Source organism: Chinchilla lanigera, unplaced genomic scaffold (assembly GCF_000276665.1).
Source record: "Chinchilla lanigera isolate Chin_1 unplaced genomic scaffold, ChiLan1.0 scaffold00099, whole genome shotgun sequence".
NCBI lineage: Eukaryota > Metazoa > Chordata > Mammalia > Rodentia > Chinchillidae > Chinchilla > Chinchilla lanigera.
In genome coordinates, this window is record NW_004955500.1 from 6,540,253 (window position 1) to 6,546,130 (window position 5,878).

A 5,878-nucleotide genomic window follows, 5' to 3' on the forward strand; every position below is an offset into this window, starting at 1 on the left:
CCAGCTTTAGCCAATAAGAACTCATCTCAGCACCTGCCTGGCAAGTGCAAGGTCCTGAATTCAATTCCTGGTACCAAAAAAAAACAAAAAACAAAAAAAAAACTCCTCAGACTGGCTTTTCTCTGGCACAATGCAAAGTATCCAGGCTCACTCCTCCCCACCTCTCCCTAGACCCAGCATCAGCCATTTCTTTAAAGATTCCTGGTTCCTTTTAGTGGGCAATGGTAATTAGAAACTGAAATCAGGGTGGTAGGATTGCTGGTTGCTGTTAGTTCCCCATTTTTCCCCTTCCGATGGACAGAGGTAAGGGGAAATATTTGTGCACATTTAAAATCATACATTCATGTTGAAATTTCCAATTCAAATGTCGCATTGAGAGGATTTTAAATTTAAAATGTTCTATTCTTACATCTTTCTTTTATACTAAAAAATCTCAGTTGCTAGCAAAAGTAACACATTACATACTTGTTCTATGTTGCAATATACACATACATGTTCCAAAATAAAAATATCAGTATTATAACTTGCTTTACATTCTTAGATTAAATTTAGGATCTCTCTTGTCCTGAGACAGTATCCCACTAATCATGTCCAGTTAATGTATTATCTCCTACAATATTTTAAATCATTGCTTTCCTGCTGCTTGTTACCAATGTGATACATAATTAAATTTATTGCTCAGTTTAGGAGCTCCTTTTTTAATAAGACTTCCTTAGTCAAAAAAAATAAAAATTATATAAGCGTGAGTTTTGATTCTATTGCTGTCTCCTCTGTCTGTAACTTTTTCAGGTTCATTCACACGTTTTCACTCTTTCATCTCCTTCCTCCTTCTCTGTCCTGCCTCCTTCCAAACTCCCCAGTCCTAATGTCCTTACACAGCCGGAGGAATCCAGGTGGCTCAGGGAGGGAGGAAGGAAGGGTGGCGGCCCACAGCAGAGGCCAGCGCCCACACAGCCCACAACTGCAGTGCCCAGCATGGGCTGCGGGAGCCACAGCAGGAAGGAGTGGGCTTCCACATGGCATTTCCACCTCATGCTTGTGTCGAGACCAGGGCAGTGAGGACAGCAGGGGCAGGGGCGGGAGTGGAGAGGAGCCACAGAGTAAGACTAAGCAAATCAGCAAGTATGTTAAAGAGAAAGGGACCAGGTTGCCCAGAATCAGGGAATGGAGTTACCAACACAGAGAGGGAGAGAATTACAATTTGTGAACAGGTAGAAAGGAGAGATAAACAGGTGAGCTCAGATTCTGAAATCTATATGTAGAGAAATGAGATGAAAACTTAGACACACAAACACATGCATACATTCACCTGTCCACTGAGAAGCCGGGAGCAATGACACTCCAATAGTAATGAGCCTGCCCATCACACACACACCCTTGTTGCTAAATTCTCCACTAAGAGGAGCCAGGGACCTTGGAGAAATGGCAGCTTCCAGGGTGGGGCCGGGAGAGGACAGCATCGGTTTCCAGCATCTTGTACCAGGAAGCAGACGAGGACTCCGAGCACAATGAAGTCATCTCCAGAGGACGCGTGAGCCAGCTCAGAGGGGCTCTCACAGTCAGATCATGACAACGTGGGCCTCAAAATAATGACAGTAAATTATACTCCATGAATGAAGTAGGAAATCATAGCAATTAATTAATCTATGGCGTATTGAGAGACAGCCCTTTCATATATTCCCAGAGTACCTTCCTGCAGAGAACTCCTACTGACAAGCGGCGAAGAGTACCCGAGTGGACAGCCTGGCAGGCATCACCTTAATCAAGGGAATGGGACCACTCCACATTATGCACCATCCGACCAGGCGCAACAGGAGCTCACGTCCTTTCTGTGATACCCCTGCCAAAATGGCACACCCGAATCTCTAGCCACTGGGAAACAGCACACGAGAACAAACCAAGGGACACTCTTCAACCTTCAAGAGCTTGCAAATCTGAAGGAAGCCTGAGGAACTGATCCAGTCTATGTAAGTCTAAAGAAGCTTGATACTAACTGTAACACCTGAGCCTCAGCTTGGTTGTTTTGGGCTAAAGGACACTGTAGACCCAGGTGGAGAAATGCGGACGGAGTCTGAGATTCAACGGCAGTCATGTCTCAGCGTCAGTACCCTGGTAAGTGTGGCGCATTCCTCCCACACACTGAAGCTTTGGGGGCGGAGGGAGCATCATTTCAACAACTTATTCAATATGTTTGTGGAAGGAGGTTATTTTTGCCAGACTTGCCTCTTCTCCTCAACTTTGAGTATCTTTAAATAAAGGGATATTTTTAAAATTTTAGGTCTGTCACCATTTCATTAATTTCTGATTTGATCTTTTAGTGACTTGAGGGGAGAGAATTGCAGACAAAACACATAAATTCTTATTTCTCATTTCATGTGCAAAAGTGGTGTGCCCCACACTGATCTGCGCCCTCCCTGCTCAACAACTTGGTCTGGCTCCTGTTCCACACCAGCAAACAGACCTCTTCCTCATTCATTTGTTCATTTGTTTGTTTGTTTACTGGGACTCTAACTCAAGACCTTGCACTTGCCAGGCAGGTGCTGTGCCGTGGAGCTATATCCCCAGCTCCTTTCTTCTTTGTAATGTATGGCTGTGTACTGTTCTGTTTCATCTACTGATGCTCATTTGAAATATTTCCAATCTTTTCTCCTTTTCTAAAGTCCCCCTGAACGGCCTTTGTGCATGTGTAGTTTTGTACTTGCACAAGTGTAGGTTCAAAGTACATTTTAAAGAGTGGAATTCTTGGATCGCAGAGCAAGTGTTTCTTGCACTCACGATACTGCCATATTACCTTGCAGAACAGGGGTTTCCATGCCCACCACCAGCATGGTTACAGAAACTTTGTCAAGTCTGAGAAACGCTTTAAGGTCTCCCCTCCCCGGCTGAATCTCATGGGTGTCAGGTTTGGAAACTGCTCCATCGTGGTCTGAAGTTTAGGCAGCTAAGAAGCAGCAGTGAACTGGTAAGTCCTGCTCATGAGTACTGGTTTTCATCAGAGCTCAGATAACACTGGAAGACAAGTCTATTGTGTCATCTCCCCTGTGAAAGCTTCTCTGCCACCTCCAGCTGCCCTGGTCCTTTTAGCATTTTGTGCATTTGCCTTTTAGCACGTCTTACCATATGTATCAGTCAGTGCTTGCTAGACTTAATGCAAGATATACAAGTATATGAGGATTTGCAAGATTGGTTCACAGTGGCCCCCCAGAGAGTCAGGTGTGGACCAGTGCAAAAGAGCTGTCTGGGCTCTCTGCTCCTGTGCACCCACCACAGCCGTTCTCCCCTTGCAGCACCAGCCGCGATCCAGACACAATGGTGTGAATGTCGGAGTGAACGGATTTGGCCGTATTGGACGCCTGGTCACCAGGGCTGCTTTTAACTCTGGCAAAGTGGATGTTGTGGCCATCAGTGACCCCTTCATTGACCTCAGCTACATGGTCTACACGTTCCAGTATGATTCCACCCACAGCAAGTTCCATGGCACCATCCAGGCTGAGCACGGGAAGCTCGTCATCAACGGAAAGGCCATCACCATCTTCCAAGAGCGAGATCCCGCCAACATCAAGTGGGGCGATGCTGGCGCTGAATACGTGGTGGAGTCCGCTGGCATCTTTACCACCCTGGAGAAGGCCAGGGCTCACTTGAAGGGTGGTGCCAAGAGGGTCATCATCTCCTCCCCTTCTGCCAACGCCCCCATGTTTGTGATCGGTGTGAATCACGAGCAGTATGACAACTTCCTCAAGATTGTCAGCAACAATTCCTGCACCACCAACCGCTGAGCCCCGCTGGCCAAGGTCATCCATGACAGCTTTGGCATCGTGGAGGGACTCATGACCACAGCCCACGCCATCACTGCCACCCGGAAGACTGTGGGCGGCCCCTCTGGGCAGCTGTGACCATGGCCGCGGGGCTGCCCGGAACATCACCCCCGCGTCCACCGGCGCTGCCAAGGCCGTGGGCAAGGTCATCCCGGAGCTGAACGAGAATCTCACGGCACGGCCTTCCCTGTACCCACTCCCCATGTGTCAGGGGTGGACCTGACCTGCCTCCTGGAGAAGGCGGCCAAACACCGTGACATCAAGAATGTGGCAAAGCAGGCGGCAGACGGCCCCCTCGAAGGCATCCTGGGCTACACCGAGGACCAGGTTGTCTCCTGTGACTTCAACAGTGACACCCACTCTTCCACCTTTGACGCTGGGGCTGGCATCACCCTCAGTGACCACTTTGTCAAGCTGACTTCCTGGTATGACAATGAGTTCGGCTACAGCAACAGGGCGGTGGCCCTCAGGGTCCACAAGGCCTCCAAGGAGTAAGCAGCGCCCCAGCGAGGCCAGAGGGAGAGGCCTTGCTGTAGAAGCCACTGCCCCACTCAGCCCCAACACAGACTCTCCCCTCACGGCCTCCATCCCTGGCCCCCCGGAGAAGGGGAGGGGCCTAGGAAGCCCTGGCTCATTGCACACCACCAATAAAGCCCACGGTACCCCCTGCAAAAAAAAAAGAGCTGTCTGCGAACTGGAAATCCGAAGGATCCACTCAAAGGCCTAGAGCTCTGTAGTATCCCGTGTGATTCATATCAGGAGGCCAAAAGGTCTGCCCTGGAACCCAGGAGATGATGTCCAAGATGAAGACCAAAGACGTTAGCTAAATTTCCCGCTTGATAATGAAGTACGGCCATTTCAGAAGCCGGCCTGTCAGGCCTGGCCTGATCTGAGAGTGACCTGAGAGAACTTCATGACCGCCCCTACAAACAGTAGGCAGCCCACTGCTGACAGCGGCCTGCCCTCTGAAACAAGGAGGAAGGACCAGAAAGACATTTAGGGCCGGACCTGCAGCCACCCTGACATCAGCTCCACATACCCACCTGTGCTGATTGTCCTCATAGCTTTGAAGTCAGACATTCCTCCAGACTCTTTGAACCCGTGACCCCAGCCCTAAACCATATATATACTTAGCCTCCCCTCAGGATAGCTGCTGGTGTCACTCTGAGGTCAGCCTGCCTGCATGTAAGAGGAATAAATCCGATCTTTCCCTCAGCCTCTGTCTCTGGGTGTCTCCTCACGCCGCCACTCTGTAACCCAGCCTATAAGCACTCAGTCCTCCTCGCAGGCCAGAGCTCATACACTGTAATCCTAGGGGCAAGTTACTGGAATTTTCATGAGTAAATCCCAGTCAATGCAATGCACGGCGAGAGAAAAGAGACAGACATATCTGCAATTGTGGGAAGAGGGGCCCTCAGTCCCGTCCAAACAAAGGCTCAAGCACAAAGTCCATGACCCAGGGCCGAACCTGGGTTTTATTAATTCCTGAAGAGGGGAGTGTCTTGGGGTTGAGTGACTGTGAGAACTACACGAATTCTGTGAGCTGGGCTGGGTAGGAGGCACGAAGGCACCTCTGTAACATGCAGAGAGAGGTCTGTAGAAAGAGCCCTGGGTTCTGGTGACAGGCAGCCTCTACCTGTGGAGGAATCTGTGTGACTCAGTTGGAGGGAGTGTCTTGTGTTTTGGGTGGGCTGCCTTAGCTCTGATGCTGGCCTTATTTGCCCTAGGGCTCACTGCTTCTTTCTTGAAGAAGCTCTGTGCCAACCAACAGCATGGTACCTCTTGGCCGAGCTCAGGCTTAGTAGGAGGGAGCTACAGGCAGGGCATCACAGACCTGTCGCTTTGCTTCAAGGGCTACACATCAGCACCTGGCCAGACCCACTGGCATCGCTTAAAGCCAGTTGAGTGGGCTGAGCGTCTCCCCAGCCAGCTCTGTGCATTTCAGCACGCGGGAGTAGGGCATGGCTGAGCCAACGTGGCGGCAAGCTGTCTTCGCTCAGGGGAGCCCTCGGTGGTCCTCCACAGCAGCCCCTTTCGGAAGCCAGCTGCTATGGTTGATACAT

At 50.1% G+C, this 5,878-nt stretch overlaps 1 pseudogene; it reads left to right on the forward strand.

The window, feature by feature from the left end:
* The first annotated feature begins 3,152 nt into the window (after window positions 1–3,152).
* On the forward strand, window positions 3,153–4,310 carry LOC102016615 (annotated as a pseudogene).
* The last annotated feature ends 1,568 nt before the right edge of the window (window positions 4,311–5,878 follow it).